Source organism: Rhipicephalus microplus, chromosome X, assembly GCF_043290135.1.
Source record: "Rhipicephalus microplus isolate Deutch F79 chromosome X, USDA_Rmic, whole genome shotgun sequence".
Lineage (NCBI taxonomy): Eukaryota > Metazoa > Arthropoda > Arachnida > Ixodida > Ixodidae > Rhipicephalus > Rhipicephalus microplus.
In genome coordinates, this window is record NC_134710.1 from 70,691,197 (window position 1) to 70,709,691 (window position 18,495).

Here is an 18,495-nt window from a genome sequence, read left to right on the forward strand (position 1 = left end):
GTGACGGCCGTACAAGAGATAGAAGGGAGAAAAGCCAGCGGTGTCATGTCGTGACGAGTTGTAAGCAAACGTCACGTAAGGCAAAGTGGCATCCCAATCATGATGATTGATCTGCGGAGACGTACATGGATAGCATCGTCGTCAGTGTGCGGTTAAGGCACTCAGTGAGTCCATTTGTTCACAGGTGGTAGGCAGTGGTGAGTTTATGACGTGTGGAACACGAGTGAAGAATGTCGTCCACGACCTTGGAGAGAAATGAACGACCACGGTCGGTCAGCAGTTGACGCGGCGCTCCATGGTGGAGAATAACGTCATGAAGGAGAAAGCCCGCGACATCAGTAGCACAGCTTGTTGGTAGCGCTCGTGTGATGGCAAAGCGTGTCGCGTAGTCTGTAGCCACCACTACCCACTTATTCCCACTCAGAGACGTTGGAAATGGTCCAATGAGATCGAGGATGACGTGGTATAACGGGTCTGTTGGAATGTCGATATGCTGAAGTGGGCCAGGTGGTGCCAATGAAGGATGCTTGTGGTGCTGGCAAGACTCACAAGATGCAACGTATCAACGCACAGAGCCGTAAAGGCCGGGCCAGAAGAATCGACGCCGCACGCGGTGATACGTGCGGGCTGCTCCGAGATGTCCAGTAGTTGGGGCATCATGAAGTTGTTTGAGCACAGTGGAACAGAGCATTGCAGGAACTACCAGAAAAAGTTCTCGGCCTTCGGTGCTTGTGTTGCGCCAATAGAGAATTCCGTCATGAAGTGTGAACAGGCGAATGGAAGGATCCGAGGTGTCAGAAGCTAGACGGCGTATGATAGACCGCAAATCGGCATCACTGAGTTGTTCCCTACGTATGTCCGTGAAATCATAAATGGCGAAGACACACACATCAGAATCGTGCGCTGACGGGTCAGGGGGATCGACGGGATGGCGGGATAGACAGTCCGCATCCTGGTGCATTCGGCCAGACCTGTAGGCCACGTCAAAGCTATATTCCTGTAGCTTTAAAGCCCAAGGACCCAGGCGTCCGAAAGGATCTTTGAGGGAGGGCAACCAGCACAGGGCATGGTGATCCGTGATGACCCAAAAGTGGCGGCCGAACAAGTATGGTCGGAATTTTCCAACTGCCCATATAAGAACGAGGCACTCGCGCTCAGTGATGGAAAATTGCACTCGGATGGGGAGAGGAGGCGACTTGCGTAGGCGATTACACGATTTTGACCCTGTCGCCACTAGACGGGGACAGCGCCAATACTGTGTCCGCTGGCGTCGGTGTGAACTTCAGTGGGTGCTGAAGGATCCAAATGACCTAAGATGGGCGGGGAAGTGAGCAATGCAGTAAGTCGGTGAAACGAATTGGCTTGCTGGAGGCCCCAAGAAAACGGTGTGTCCTTCTTCAGTAGCTGTGTCAAAGAATAGGCAATGTTGGCGAAGTTGTGGATGAAACGCCGGAAATAGGAGCAGAGGCCGACAAAGCTCCGTACACCTTTTGTGGAACGTGGTGTAGGGAAATGTTCGACGACGCGAATTTTGTCAGGATCGGGTTGCACACCTTTAGCACTGACAAGATGGCCTAGCACAGTGATTGTTTGGCAGCCAAAACGGCATTTGGAGGAATTGAGCTGTAGGCCTGCCCTTCTGAAAACTTCCAGAACAGCTGACAGACGGCTAAGATGACTTTTGAATGACGGCGAGAATACAATGACGTCATCGAGATAACAGAGTCACGTTGACCATTTGTAACCCCGTAGCAGGGAGTCCATCATTCTCTCAAATGTAGCAGGAGCATTGCATAAGCCAAAAGGCATTACCTTAAACTGAAAAAGTCCATCTGGTGTAATAAATGCAGTCTTTTCACGATCTAATTCGTCGACGGAAATTTGACAGTATCCTAAACGCAGGTCGATAGAAGACAAGTAGGCAGACCCGTGCAGGCAGTCGAGAGCATCGTCAATCTGTGGCAGTGGGTAGACATCCTTGCGCATGACCTTGTTTAAGTGACGATAGTCGACGCAGAAGCGCCAGCTGCCATCCTTCTTTTTTACTAGAACGACTGGTGAGGCCCATGGACTGAAAAATGGTTCAATTACGTCTTTTGTGAGCATTTTATCAACTTCACGTTGGATGACTTGTCGCTCTGCATGTTACACACGATAAGGACGTCGTCAGATTGGGCTGGTGTCTCTAGTGTTGATCTAGTGAGTAACAATTGACGTCTGACCTAAAGGGCTGTAGCCAAAGTCGAAGATGTCCCTGAAGGATCCCAAGATATGCCGGAGATCGGCTGCCTGTGCTGGAACGAGGTCTGGCGTGATCGTCTGGTCAAAGTCGGCATCAGTGGAGCCCTGTGAAAAGGATGCAGTAGCGGGCAAAGGAGCGTCTGCAATGAATGCAGAAACAGAATGTTTCCTGATGGAAGAGATGTTGGCTAGAGTCATGCCATCTGGAACAATTTGAGCGCACCAGCTGAAGTTTAGTATCGATAGCAACACCATATTATTCGTAATCGTCAACAGAGTGGGAGGAAGGGCAACATTTCTGTCTAATAACATGTCCAAAATCGGTGCCAGCACATAATCACCATCGGGTACCGGAGGAAAAGACCTCAGGGTTACATAGCTAATGACTTGGGGTGCTAGGCGAACGTACTTGACAGAACACAAACGTGGTTAAGGTGTAGTTGGAGTGTCATAGCAATAAGGTAGGTCAAGCTGAAGCAAGCCTATTTCACAGTCAATTAAGGCAGAGTGCGCGGCAAGAAAGTCCATGCCCAGGATGAGTTCATGAGAGCACTTCTCGAGCACGGCGAAAAGCACAGTTGTGGAGCAGTCAGCAACACTAACACGAGCGGAGCACATCCAAAGCACAGGAAAAGTTCCACCGTCAGCTACTTGGATGAGCGGCATTGTGGGCAGTGTTAAAACCTTTTTAAGGTAGCGGCAAAGCTCCGAGTTCATCACCGAAATGTGGGTCCTGTGTCTACAAGGCAACAACAAGTGCATCGTCTACTTTAACGTCTATGAGGTTGCGTCGTGTCGGCATAGTCGGGAGTATTTGGCTGGTGAATCGTCGATGCAGCATCACCTCTGGGAGCTGCATCGTCTAGTTTTCTCGAGCCAGATGTGCAGTCGATGAAGAAGGATGGCGAAATTGGGGTGAGCGTGACGATTGGCGATGAGACAGCGCTGAGCGGAACTGGACGCCGGGAGGGGATGGTGACCGACAATGCAACGTCGACGAACTGTCACCACCGGCTGGCCGAGGTGACTTGTGGCGAGTTCCGAAGTGCCTATCATCTGCCTCTGTGCAACGGTTGTAGCCATAGGAAGGCTGACGCCAATACCACCTGCTATTGCAATAGCGGGCCACGTGACCAACACGATGGCAGTTAAAGCAAATGGGCCGGTCATCAGCAGTCCTCCACTCAGCGGGATTGCGAGAGCGCGCTGGGAGCCTCTGGTCTCTGGTTTTCGGCGTAGGAAAGTGGCGGACAACGGTCATTCGGTCGAGGGGGGGGGGGGGGGGGGGCGATGCACACAGATTCCAGGCCAACGTTCGAAAGCTCTTGGCGAACGATGGCATGCACTAAAGGCACCATTTGCGAGCTGCACTCACAGGCACGAGAGAAAGTTGAAGGGGGAGACATAGCTTCAAGTTCTCGATAGATGATCTTCGTGACGTGCTCTGCAGTCAGCGGTGTCCGTGGTACAGGCATGTCTTCGCACGACCATGTTACTGCGGTGTTGGGAAGTCGAGCGAACTGATGGGAACTTTGTCGGCTTTTGGCGGCCTCAAAACGCTGGCACTCTCGGATAATGGCATCTACTTGCAAATCAGCAAATTGAACGCGTCATCGGCAATGCCTTTTAATATGTGCGCTACCTTCTCGGACTCCTTCATGCCGTCGTCTGCTTTGTGGCAAAGGGCGAGCACGTCCTGTATGTAAGACAGCTACGACTCCGATGACGTTTGAGCGCGGGATGCCAGCTCCTTTTTGGCCGCTGTCTTCCTGCCAGTCAATTTGCCGAACAGTGAACGCATCTTTTCTTTGCACACATCCCAGCTGCCAATTTCCGCTTTGTGGTTCTCAAACCACACTTTAGCTGTCCCCTTCAGGTAAAATAGAATGTTCACCAGCATGAGCGTTTCGTCCCAGCGATAATTCCTGCTTGTTCGCTCGTACAGCGGCAACCATTCTTCAATGTCGACATTGTTGGTCCCGCAGAACGTGCCAGGGTCTTTCAGCTCGGGCAGAACAACTGTCGTCGTTGCGGTGGCCACTGCAGGAGCTGAAGCCGAACCCTCTTGTGCCATCAAGGAGGAAACCAAACGTCGGCCGCTGTGTAGCTCCATCTTGTTACCCTGAACCTCCACCAAAATGTCACGTGGTGAGAGTAGGCAGAGGGTAGAAGTACATTTAGAGATTGTACACGGAGTACACAGTGTCCTTGAAACAAGATGGTGGAGTGGCAGCAACAACACGAGCTTTTGTTCAATCATCTTCGTCGCCTTTATGGGGCATTCATTGATGTTAATGATGACCTGTATCAATATTATGTGCACTTTGTTGATGCTGGAATCACAAGGATGAAGAATTATGGCTGAGCCATTAGTAAGGGTTGTGAAGCTTTAAATCACCCACTTGTTACACTGTTTGCATCGTGCGACACTTGGTTGTTATTTTACTCTTCTACCACACCAGATTATATCTGTTAAACTGATTCCTTGCTTGTAAACTCTTTTTGCAAAGAAGTTTCAAGCACCAGCAAGCCTCTGTGGCAGAATACTCGACGAAGGGAGCCTGGGTTGAAATTCCACTCTATCTTGGATATACTTTTTCCTTCCCATGCACGATAGTGGTGATGGACACTAGCGGCAGCGGACAACTATGCCACGGAAATCAGCAGTTGTGATCTCGCAATAGCAGTTGTGATCTCGCCACCATGTTTACTGTCAGCATGACTTAACCTTGCACACTTGGTGTGGAGACCAAGCAATTTTTCACAACCACATAGTTTTTAATGTGAAACTGTACTCTCAAGCTATCACTTGTGAAAGCTGTTGCACTTTGTAATTCCTTGTTCGCATTTCATTTTTCCGTGACTTCACATTGTGCTGGTAGCACAAACTGGAGTCAGGACCCACACGGACCACAGAGTGTGAGTACATGCACGAAGATTTCATCTAGTTTCCACCTTTGATAGGTGCAACACTTTCCCCACTCATAATAAAAAAGTTGGCAAGAAAAAAGTGCAACAAGACCTGCGAAAAAATTCGGTGATAAATATTTATAAAAAGTATGACTGCCAATCCAGAACGAACATAGCTGTATATATTGTTATGAGAAGGAGACCGACTCGAAGAGTAGTAACAGATGTATTTACAGCCGGTTAAGTGAGCAGCACCAGCCACAGAGATTAGCTTGTGCCAGTCTATCTGCTTTGTCTTCATCTCCATGTACTGACACGTAGCATGACCCCCGGCGGCAGAGGCACCGTCTCGGTGCTTTAAAGGTCATTATCTGACGCATTCTTGAAGAGCTTGATCCGCGATATGTGTACATTATCACTGGACCGCACAGCAGATGATGATATATAGATGGGGCTGATCTCATAGGTGACAAGTGTTACTTGATGCAATACACGGTAAGGTCCCGTGTAATGAGACAAAAGTTTTTCTGATTGGCCCAGCCGACGATGAGGGGACCAGAGTAAAATGAGGGTACCGGGATGGAAATGTACGTCTTTATGTTCCACATCGTAGCGACGGCATTGGTTGGTTTGCGACGCCATCAACTGAGCCCGGGCGAGCTGACGGACATGATTGGCTCGCGCAATCTCATCGCGGGCATACTCGCTGGTGGGCGAGGTATGAGCCGAGATGACTGTGTCGAGTGTTAAAGTCGGCCCTCTTCCGTACAATAAGTAGAACTGCGAAAAGCCTGCTGTGTCATGACGGGATAAATTATACGCAAAAGTTGCGTAGAATAAGGCAAGGTCCCAGTCTCGGTGGTTGGGCGACACATACATAGAGAGCATATTTGTTATGATTAAATCGTTCCATGAGGTCGTTTATTGAGGGTAGTAAGCAGTTGTCAATGTATGTTGCGTGGAACAAGAACGCAGAATGCCTGCGATGACTTGGGATAGAAATGTACGGCCACGATCTGTAAGGAGTTGTCTCGGAGCACCGCGAATCAATATCATCATCATCATCATCATCAGCCTGACTATGTTCACTGCAGGACAAAGGCCTCTCCCATGTTTCGCCAGTTAACTCAGTCCTGTGCTTGCTGCTGCCAATTTATACCCGCAAACTTCTTGATCTCATCCGCCCATTTAACCTTCTGTCTCCCCCTAACCCGTTTGCCTTCTCTGGGAATCCAGTTAGTTACCCTTAATGACCAGCGGTTATCCTGTCTACGCGCTACATGCCCGGCCCATGTCCATTTCCTCTTCTTGACTTCAACTATGATATCCTTAACCCCCGTTTGTTCCCTAATCCACTCTGCTCTCTTCTTGTCTCTTAAGGTTACATCTACCATTTTTCTTTCCATTGCTCGCCGTGTCGTCCTCAATTTAAGCTGAACCCTCTTTGTAAGTCTCCAGGTTTCTACTCCGTAGCTAAGTACCGGCAAGATGCAGCTGTTATATACCTTCTTCTTGAGGTATAGTGGCAATCTACCTGTCATAATTTGAGAGTGCTTGCCAAATGTGCTCCACCCCATTCTTATTCTTCTAGTTACTTCAATCTCGTGGTTCGGCTCTGCGGTTATTACCTGCCCTAAATAGACATAGTCTTTTACAACTTGAAGTGCACTATTACCTATCTCTAAGCGCTGCTCTCTTCCAAGGTTGTTGTACATTACTTTTGTTTTCTGCAGATTAATTTTAAGACCCACCTTTCTGCTCTCCTTGTCTACCTCCGTAATTATGAGTTGCAATTTGTCCACTGAGTTACTCAGCAATGCAATGTCATCGGTGAAGCCCAGGTTACAAAGGTACTCTCCATTAACTCTTATCCCTAACTGTTCCCATTCTAGGCTTCTGAAAACCTTCTGTAAGCATGTGGTAAATAGAATTGGGGAGATTGTGTCCCTTTGCCTTACACCCTTCTTGATTGGTATTCTGTTGCTTTCTTGTGAATCAATATAACCTACCGTAACTAAAGTCGGCGACGTCAGTTACACAGGTGGTCGGTAGAGCTTAGGTAATAGCATAGCGTGTAGCGTAGCCTGTAATCACGGCTATATATTTGTTTTCCAATGTTGATGGGGGAAAAGTTCCAAGCAAATCTAACCCAACACAGTAAAATGGTTCCGCAGTTATCTCAATTGGTTGAAGATGGCCAGCGAGTAGCAGCGACGGTGTTTTACGACATTGGCATAGGTCGCACGTGGCGACGTATCGGCGTACCGAGCGAGTAAAGCCTGACTACAAGAAACAGCGTTGGATGCGCTCATACATGTGGAATATGCCAAGGTGTCCAGCCGTGGGAGCTTCGTGAAATTCAGTGAGAACACAGCGCCGCAAATTCTTAGGCACAACAACGAGAAGGTCAGGCCCGTCAGCTCAGAAATTGCGATGGTATAGCACACCCTTTTGAATGACAAAGTAGCGGACAGAAGCATCATTTGGGGAAGATTCTGTACGCCTGATGATGTCAAGCAGCACTGGATCACACTTATGTTCTTCCCCAATGTTAACGAAGTCAGACACTGAAAAGATAGAGTGCTCCGTGGGCTCGTCAGTGTCCTCAGGATGGTCGACGGGGTACCGGAAGAGGCAATCGGCATCATGGTGTAGGCGGCCAGATTTGTAGACCACCGAATAGGAAAACTCTAGCAGGCGCGAAGCCAAGCGACCAAGGCGGCCTGATGAATCTTTCAGAGAGTTGAGCCAGCAGAGCGCGTGGTGGTCGGTAACTACCGAAAATGGGCGTCCGTAGAGATAAGGTCGAAATTTTGCCACCACCCATACAGGAGCCAAGCACTCACGCTCTGTGACCGAATAGTTACGTTCAAGGGCGGATAGGAGGCGGCTGGTATATGCAATAACGCAATCATGGCCAAGTTGTTTCTGAGCCAGCACTGCACCCATGCCATGCCCACTTGCATCTGTACGGATTTCCGTAGGGGCAGCAGGGTTGAAGTGTGCCAGAATCGGAGGGGTAGTCAGAAGAGTGACGAGAGTCGAGAACGCAGAAGCCTCTTCGGAGCCCCATGAAAACGGGACTTCTTTCTTGAGCAGCTGCGTAAGCGGCCTCGCTATGTGCGCAAAATTTTTCACGAAGCGTCGGAAGTAGGAGCATAGTCCGATTAAGCTGCGTACATCCTTCGCAGATCGTGGTACAGGAAAGTTTTCGACGGCGCTGATTTTTGCCGGGTCTGGTTGCACATCGTTGGCGTCTACTAAATGGCCAAGTACTGTGATCTGATGGCATCCAAAGTGACATTTGGACGAGTTGAGCTGCAGGCCAGCGCGACGAAAGGTGCCTAATATGGCTGAGAGGTGCTCTATATATATAGAGTTTCAAATGTTGGTGAAAAGACGATGACGTCGTCCAAGTAGCACAAACAGGCCATTTGAATCCTCTGAGCAGGGAGTCCATCATTCGTTCGAAGATGGCTGGAGGGTTACAAAGGGTTCGCAATAAGGGGAAACCGCGAGCACGTCGCAGCTGGCAATGGCGAGCTTTAACACGCCGGTCGAGAAAAGGTCCCTCGCGGCTATGCTGCGCACTCTCACGGTGGCCACTGGGCCTGGTCGCGAGTGTTAGGGCAAACCTCGTACGCGTAGGCCTACGGCAAGTGCAGCTCGGTGTGGTACGGCCACTTCAAGCACTAGGCACCGCTGTGGGCTTAGCGTACGGTACCGAAGCTAGCACTCAAGTAAACACGCCTGCCGAAGTGGCAAAGGCCACCCCAGGCAGGCTACAGTCCGGCGATTCCCAAAGGGGACACGGACGAAGGAAAACACGTGCTTACGCAGTGCCGACCACGGAGAAGGGAGCAGCTCCCTCGGCGCGCACGTAACCTGTGCTGCGCCCGCACGTGGCGCCATCTATCGCCACAAGTCGTTACCAGAGCAGAAAAAGCAAAAGGGTGTGGCTGTGCGGCCGAATGCCCGCGAAATGGTCACGGGAGCGCCTCAGATCCCCACATCCTCCTCTCCTTAATTCACCCTATATGCCGGTCTGCAAAGGCAGCCGGTTGTCGCCCATGCATGCAAAGACGTCATGCAATGGGCAACAGCTGGCCTCAGCCTCGCTCTGCAACTACTGCTGAAGAAAAAAAAAACAACACAACAATACACTTGAGAAATACAAGGGCGCTGCGAAAGAGGGGTAACGGGAGTTCATGATGCTCACGCAAGAGCACGTCCACGGTTCGGAGGGGAAGCGTCACGAAATGTTTGACTTGGGTGACTGCGTGGATGTGAGAGTGCAAGGCGAAAGTTCTGGTTGAGGCCCTCATGCGAGAAACGGGCTCACCTTTGTCTCGTCGATGTTGACGACAGCCCTGCGAGTCCGACGAACACCGCCTCGGTGGAGGTTCGGATGGACCTCGCTGCGACAGCCGGCCCTTCTGCTGGAATCATGGTCGCCAAATCCACTGGCTGCGAGGCGTCCTGTGGCGTCGGTCGAGTAGTGCACAGTGTCTGTGACAGCTGGCCTCGTGCAGGAGCCGTGATAGAAAGGCCAGCAGAGCTTATCAGCGACGGTGGGGAGCGGGGCACAACCGGGCTGCCTAACGGCCGCAGGTCTCCGAACACCTCCACAAGGTGGAGTAGAGGTCAGTGACTCCCTAAGTTGTCGTCGCCACACGCACGTACCACGCACACACATCTCCGATGGTCGGGTCTCTCCAAATGCGCCCCGCAATGGAAGGCGCAGAGTGTCCTTTGTCTCTCTCCCCACGCTAAAGCACCAATTCATGATCCCCTCCTCCAGTGAGGAGAAAAAAAAGAAAACACGAAAAAAAGCCATCAAGTAAACAAGAACGCTCAAATGACAATCAGCAGCAGTAACTGGGCGGAACCAGCTTCTTTGCAAGCACTGGCTGTAAAGAAGTTAGCTAACTGAGACTAGACAGTAAAAAGGAGGGCCTTCGGTTGCGGAAATAAGCCCGCCGTCCGGCGCGAAATCATTGAAGTGACTGCTTCCTCAGATTATACCAGTGCGTGGACTGAATGCGGTCCGCCGCGCCGGGTGTGCGCCGTTGCTTGCGCGAAGAGCCACTGGGCGCTGGCGCAGGCTCGTCAGACCTCGACGCAAAGGCTTTCAGGTCTGCGATGTGGGCACGGCTGAGTTTTCCCGAAAGCGGGTCTTTCAGCAAGTACGCGAGTGGAGTCCAAGCTTTCTCCACTCGGTACGGACCAAGCCATTTTGGAGCGAGCGAAGCTGAGAAACCCTTGCTCGTGTCGCTAAGAGCGTGGTTGCGCTTCAGGACGAGGTCACCTACCTTAAATGAAAGTTGGCGACGTTTTCGGTCATACTGGGCCTTTTGCTCGGCCCTGGCTAATGCCAAACTCTGCCTCGCTCTACTGAGAGCTCGACAAAGCCTGTCCCGAAGTGTTGAAGCGTAAGCAGAACAGTCTGCAAGTTCTCCCTCGTCTCCGAGCTGGCATTGCATGACACTGGTCACCGGATTTGCCAACTCCCTTCCGAAGTTAAGGAAACCAGTAGAGCGACTCTCAGAGGTTCGGATTGCAAACGCGAGTTCACTCAAATGGTCTGCCCAGTCCTTTTGGTTTTCGGCAAAGGCCGCCATTATCGGTTTAAGCGTACGATTGGTTCGCTCCGGAGATGGTAGGGCGACGTGGTGCAGTGATCTATTCCTAGGGAATGGCACATATCACCAAACACCCGAGCGGTGAAATACGATGCGTTGTTCGTGATCAATCTTTTCGGAAAACCGAACCGACAAAACACTTCTTGTAGCCTCTCTAGCACCGCTCGCGCTGTCACTTTCCGCAGCGGAAACAGCTTTACCCATTTGGAAAAATGATCAACAACTACCATCAGATGTATAAGCCCCTGTTTACTCCTGGGGAACGGCCCCATTAGATCGCAGGTGGCTATTTGCCACGGACGCTCACTGACAATCGGTTTCATCAAGCCGGGCAGCTTGCCACCCCTTGATTTCACCGCTTGACAGACGTGGCAGGAACGGCAATAGCGAAAAATGTCATGCTTCATGCCAAGCCAAGTCACAGCCTTGCTCAGTTTCGCAAAAACTTTAGAGCACTGAGGTGACCGGCCATGGGCTCGTCGTGAGAGGCTCGCAACAGTGCGCCTCTCAAACTTTTGGGCACAACCACCTTAAACGGGTCCACTGACTCCTCATCCGTGGCTATGTATTTCAGCAAGAGTCCATCATGGTCCAGCAAGTATGTATCCGCGGGGAACCCAGCGACACATGCCAGTTCCCGTCCCCCTGCGCCTGCCGCACTACCAGCAGTGTCCCAGCGCTCCGTCTCCCTGAGACCGTCGCTCAACTCGCGACAAAACAGATCATCTTGCTGGGCCTTAAGTAACTGTTGTCTGCTGAAAGCGATTCCCATTCCATCAAAGGGGAGACTGGTATCTGGTATCGTTCCCACTCAGGACTGCAGCCATCGCCTCTGATCGCGTTGGCGTCATGGGTTCGCTTCCCTTTCGCTCCCCCTCTCACCCGCTTCGCGGCGCGCTGCTTGCCTAGCCCGTGGAAAAGGTTTGCTCGTCGGCGCACTCACCCTTTTCTCCACTCGGCGGCTCCACCACCATTTTTTCCGCGCCGCACGCTTGCGCAAAGGCACCGCTAGTGGTTGTCGCACCGGGATCCAGACTCCTGGTAAACAATGGGGCATGAGATAACGCGTCAGCTACCCTGTTAGTGCTCCCCTTCCGATACTGCACTGAAAAGTCATAATGCTGTATTAGGAGAGCCCAGCGCGCTAGCCTGCCTGCAGGCTCACGGAGCCGCATCAGCCAGCTAAGCGCGCTGTGATCTGTTTGCACCACAAATTTTGTTCCATCAAGGTAGACATCGAACTTCCACAGTGCAAACACGATGGTGAGACACTCCCTCTCGGTCACGGAATAATTCCTTTCCGCGGGTATCAACGAGCGGCTGGCAAAGGCCAACGGCTGCAACACACCATCGTATTCCTGTAGGAGAACTGCTCCTAATCCCAGATCGCTTGCGTCAGTCTGGACAAAAACCGTCTGGTCAGGTCGGGGAGCTTGAGCTGCGCCGTCTCTGCAATGGCGCTAGACAGACGGCAAAACGCCTCTTACTGCTCAGGTCCCCATCGCCCCTCAGCTGACTTACCCAAGAGCTTGGTGAAGGGCACCTGCACTCGGGCACAGGACGGAATGAACGGCCGGTAAAAGTTGGCTATTCCGAGAAAGCGGCGCAGGCCACGTACGTCCTTGGGCGCAGGGAAATCGAGGATTGCTTGAAGTTTCTCCCGATCTGGCTCAATAGAGCCTTCGTCTAGCGTGAAGCCAAATAACTGAACTATGGTTTGCGCTAGTTGCGCCTTTGCGGGATTAAACGTCATCCCGGCGGCTCTCACCTTCTCGAGCAAATTGGCAATGTGGGCCAAGTGCTCTAAAGGTTCGTGAATAAATCACGATGTCGTCGAGGTAGGACATGCAGTAAGACCACTTTGCTTCCCCGAGGACGCGGTCCATGAGTCTCTGAAAAGTCGCAGAAGTATTGCAAAGGCCAAAGGGCATACGAGTGAACTCAAATAACCCTCTGTGGGATGTGAATGCGGTCTTGCACCGGTCACGCTCATCCATCCGGACCTGTTGGTAACCTTTGGGAGGCATCTAATGTGGTAAAATACGGCGCAGTGCCGAGGTTTCCTACGATGGAGCTAATCGTGGGGAGCGGATAGGCATCCTTACGAGTCCCTCCGTTCAGACAGCGGTAGTCTAGGCACAGGCGATGACTGCCATCTTTCTTAGGCACCAACACAATTGGAGACGCCCAGGCGCTGGACGAACGGCGAACAATGCCAGCTGAGAGCATCTCGTCCAGCAAGCCATCAATTACCTGCCTCTTGGCCTGGCTGACGGGCCCGGGGTTACACTTCAAAGAAAGCGCGTCGCCAGTTTCGATCGAATGGCTCACCAAATTGGTACAGCCTGGTTGATCGGTGAAGAGCTCATCGTATTCACGTAACAATGCCGATAGACGAGCCTTTTGTGTATCATCCAATTGAGTCGCACAGGCAATCAAAGGATGTGGAGCCTCTTCGTGTCGTGCCGCTCGATCCTGATAGGGATTTTGAGCCGACGAGTGCATAGCGCAGGGGCCTGCCTTCGAAGTTTGCACGTGACACGGTTTCGACGCTTCTACTGCACAGGCAACAGAAAGCGCCGGTGGGCTGATGAACGGCTTTAGCTCGGAAAAAGGCCCGTCACGATAGCCTCCATTCGCAATGTCCACTACGATACTGGTTTTTAGGAGAAAGCCCCGACCGAGAATCACAGGAACACTGAGCCCTGAAAGATTAACGAAACGCGCGCGTCTCATTCGGCCTCCCCATTTGACAGTCAACCGCGTGGTGGCGCCCGCCGACTGAGCCACGCCTTTCGCAAGGGTGAATGTCGTTCGGCTGTCCCGCAAGCACACCGAGCGCTTTTGCAAGTGGGACAACACCTGTTCTCCAAATAACGAAGCGCTTGCGCCCGTGTCAAGCAACGCCGAGAATTTGCGACCGACAATGGTGACCGAAATAAACGGTGTGTGCGCACCAGCAAGACTGCTCGCCCGGTACGCAGATGGGAGAAGCAAGGGTTCGGCCGCTCGTGCCTTCACGAACGACCCGCGCTCCTGTTTCCCTGCCTCACAGGAGGCACAAACGCGGAGCACTCCCTCGCTATGCGCCCTCGTTGACGGCAGCGGAAGCAGCGCACTCCATCGCGGTCCCTTTCCCAAGACGTAGCAGCTTCGAGCTGCAGGGGTCGGTTCGCCGCGTGATCAAAGGAGCCGCGTGATCAAAGGAAACGCTCTGACGACCGTCACCACCGGTGATGCGCTGGGTCAGATTTCGTCCCTGCTCGCGCGCGTCAAGTTGCGATGCAGCACCGGCTGCCCGCCTCCCATACATGTAGGGATCTAAAGCTCGATCGCTTATCTCCCACGTGCGCCCACCTGTAGCGGTAGCCGCAAAGGCAGCTCCGGCGGGCTGTTACCGCTGAGGAAGGGTCATGGCCCCTCCCCACGCGCAGCACTGTTCAAGGGCCTCGCTGGCTGGCGGTGGCGGACGATAGGCACGCGCGGCGAGAATGTCGTCTTGAATGCGCTTTGCCTCGATGACCAATTCCTCCAAATCACGGAAGCGACTGCCGCACAGGTATGCCGAAAAGGTCCGGTGTGCCTGCCTGATCACCCATTTGATGCGCTCCTCGTTTGAAGCTCTGGGCTCAGGGATAGAAAAAAGGTCTTCCATCGCGCGTACGTACTCCTCAGCGACTCATCAGGAGCTCGTGTGCGGAGCTCGAGCTCGCGCCGCATCCTACTCTCGTAGTCAGCGCGTAAGATTTCACGCAGGAAGGCCGTGCGTAACTCATTGAGGGTTGCCGCTCGATGGCCGGAAAGCCGATGCCACCTGGCCGCCGTGTCAGTCAGTGCAGCCGGGACGACGCGTCCGAGCACTTCCTGGTCGTCTATATTCATGGCTCTCTGATAACATGTGAGAGAGTCCAGGTAATCTCTCGCACTTTGCAGATCACCATACCCACTGCAGGTCGGAACGGCCAACATGACAGCGGAATGAGGGCGTTTCGGAACAGTCGAAAGCATTTGGACTGCCCCCGTGAGTGCCTGAATCATTTGGGCGGCATTTTGCAGCAGCGTCTGTGCACCCGCTTCAAAGGAAGCTGTCGGTGCATTAGCGGCACGGGCGAGCGATGGGGAAGTGTCTCCGAGCTCGATAAGCGGCACGGTTTCAAAATGGATACCGGCCGTCACGACATTGGGAAGCGCCTGTTGTTCACAGCTGCCTCTTGGGGCAGCCTCACGTAAAATTGCTAGGCCGCTTGCGGCTAGCGGTACAGGCGCGTGCTCGAAATGAGCCTGGCTGCTAGATTGCGTAGTAGCCAGCGGGAAAATTTCGGCAATGGCTGGGGCCACGGTGCCGATCTGCGCCCCGCAAGCTCCACTGAGAGCCGTTTCGGAGCGCTGTGACATGGAACTGCCATGCATTCCAAAGGAAGCAGTAGCAATCCCATTCGCCCGCATGCACTGTTCGGGTTGGGCTATGGCCCCGTACCCATAACATGCTACCTCTCCAGTGGGAGCTGTTATGTAGCGCCTCGTGTCATCCCGACTTGGGCTTGTGACAAGTGAGGGTGCGCGATTGTGATGCTCAAAGAGGCACTGGCCCTGTTCTCGAGCAATGCGGTATCTGCTAAAAGCGTCAGCGAACAAAACTCACGCGGAGCAGACATAACGCGGGTAAACATGGCGAGCCTGATTCGCACAGGCGGCTGACTCAGATAAGACTAATCAAAGGCTTAATAAGCCTTTGATACCGCGTTGGGCGCCAGTATGGTGACCCCGCTACTAACTGCAGCGGATGATCAATGCGGGTTCACGCTTAGCGAGCCACAGGGCCGCGACTCCGTCACCTCCTCGCATGTAGCGCACCGCTCCGCGCACCCTCAACTAATCAGGCATTTAGCGCAGCGCGGTAAACAGACAGTGTTCCAATACAAAACACACAACACTTTATTGCCTTTGGTGGCACCCCGAACAACAGTACAATGTCCTCTCCCAGGACGCGAGGAGCAAAGGCACCCGCACACGGACGTTCACAATAAGGGGAAACCGTGAGTACGTCGCAGCTGGAAATGGCGAGCTTTGACATGCCGGTCCGGAAAAGGTCCCGAGAGAGAGCTCCCTCGACGCGCACGTAACACATGCCGCGCCAACACGTGGCGCCATCTATCACCATGCGCCGTCACCAGAGCAGAAAAAGCAAAAGGGTGTGGCCGTGTGACGGAATGCCCGCGAAATGGTCGCGGGCGCGCCTCGGATCCTCACAGTGTTTATGCGGTGGGTCATACCAGTAGCTTTTCCCAACGGACGGTCGCTGAGGTCAAAAATGTTGATGTAGGACAGCAGAACCCAGTGGAGCTCGTCAGTCTGCTGCGGCATTAAATTGGAAGTGTTCATCGACCTAATTTCGCTGTCAGAGCAAGTGTCAGATTGTTGTTGAGCGTGGGGGTCAGAAGAAGCGGCCATCGTAAAAACATCTACCGCGTTGTCTTCAAAGGTGCAGAGCAACACCAAAGAGATTGCTTGTGGCAGCACTTGAGGTGTCAAACTAAAGTTGACAACTGGGAGGCATGTAGCATTCCCTGCGACGGACAGAATTGTGTGCGGTAATGTAATGTCACGTTTTATGAGGACATCGGTGAGATAGGGGTCAGAACATAGTCACCATCGAGAACTGGTGGTATTGAGATGAGCTCTACGTAGGTCAGTGTCTGTGGAGGGAGGCGCGCGTGTCCCGTTGTGCAGAGGTGACTCGGCCGTTGTGTAAGAGGTTCTGTTGCGGGCAAGTGTAGACGGAGCGTACTGGTCGAACAGTCTATGAGGGCAGAATGCGCGGACAGGAAGTCGAGGCCTAAGATTACGTCGTGGGGGCATTTATCAAGGACGGTGAAGAGAACAACTGTGTGTCGATCAGCAATGCTTACACGAGCGGAGCACATTCCAACGATAGATGCTATTCCATCATTCGCAACACGAACGAACTGAGAGGTCGCAGGTGTGAGAACCTTCTTGAGCTTGCGGCGAAAATCACTCTTCATTACGGAAAGTTGACCGCCGGTGTCGACAAGAGCAGTGACATGTACGGCGTCTACTTGTATGCCTATAAGGTTCCGTTTTGTCTGTATTATCAAGAGAAGATTTGCTGACAGTCCGAGCGATGCAGCGCCACCTCCGGGGGCTGCAACACTTTGTTTTCCGCCGGAGAACTTCGTGGGAAGGCGGGAAAAGATGGTCGGCGGGGCAGTGGAGAACGAGACTGGCCACATTGGGGGGATAAAGACCGGGAGTAGCGGTGTTCAGTAGCAGGTACCTGGGCAAAATGGTCACGGCTGATATCATTGCGATAGGGGGGAACGTGCATGGAAGGTACGAGAGAAAGCTTGTGCAGGAGGACTCCAGCGACTTCTGCATTGGCGAGAAATGTGCCCGATTCGGTGACAGGAGAAGCAGATCGGCTTGTCATTGTGTGCTCGCCATGTGGATGGATTACGGAATGTTGAGGAAAAGCCAGTCCAGAAGGGACGTGCAGCCGTGTATTGGGGCTGGAAGTCGGTGGGGTGGGGACGATGAAATTGAGCCAATTCCCAAGATGGCGATTTCCTGCCGGACGACTGCTTGAATGAGGGGCAACGTAATTGGAGGAGAGGGGTCAGGGAACGTTGGTCCCACCTTAGCTGGAGCAGCCGCTTGAAGTTCCCGCCTGACGAGTCGCGTCAAGTTGTCACAGGTGTCTGGTGGATGATATGTGTTGAGACACGAGGATGTCGCAGCGGTGTTCGGAAGGCACTGGAACTGAAGGGAGATGCGCCTGCTTTTAGCTTGTTGGAACCAGCGGCATTCTTAAATAATGGCATCAACAGATGACACATTATTGAATACCAACAAGCTGAACACATCGTCGGCGATAGCCTTTAGAATATGCGCAACGTTGTCAGGCTCGGGCATGTTTTCGTCAGCTTGGCGGCATAGTGCGAGGACAGCCTGAATGTAACTGATGTAGGACTCTGTGGAAGTTTGTGCACCAGTCTACAACTCATTCGTTGCAGCTTGACGACGGCCAAAGGGGTTCCCAAAAAGCTCCCGAATATTTTCCTTGAAGCTGTCCCAGCTTGTAATGTCATGCTCGTGGTTGTCCGTCGACATAAAAGATGACATTCGCGAGCATAAGTGTGGGATCCCACCTGTGAGTGGCGCTGACGCATCCGTATAGGCGTAGCCACTGGTCGACGTTGGAACCCTCGCGGCCCGAGAACACGCCAGTGTCTTTGAGGGTGGGAAGCGTCGCGAAAGTTGTTGCGGGCGCTGGGTTGACAGGTTGGGCAGATGGGCGGGCGACCGCAGAGGATGTAGCCAAGTCTTGAGTGGTCATGTTGAAAGCCGCGAGGGAGCGTCCGCTTTGGCGTTCCGTGGCGAAGACAGAGATCGCACAACTACACCAAATATGTTACAAGAAAAAGACCCGACTCAGAGGAGCAGTCACAGATGTATTTACAGCCGGTTAAGAGAGCAGCGCCAGCCACAGAGATTAGCTCGCGCCAGTCTATCTGCTTTGTTTTCTTCATCTCCATGCACTGGCACGTAGCAATATTATGTTTTTGTACTGTGCACACTTAGTGGGCCATTTCAGATGCGTTTGTCCACATCTCTCAGATACATATGCAGTGCTGCTGATTGCATCACTCGGATTCTGCGAGTCCCTTCTCCGATGCTATCCTTC

General features: G+C 52.6%; 1 protein-coding gene across 3 annotated transcripts in view; it reads right to left on the reverse strand.

Annotated features, from left to right (window-relative positions):
- The window catches only part of Scgalpha (sarcoglycan alpha), a 53,012-nt gene that overhangs the window by 10,526 nt on the left and 23,991 nt on the right, over positions 1-18,495 (reverse strand). The window lies entirely within an intron of this gene.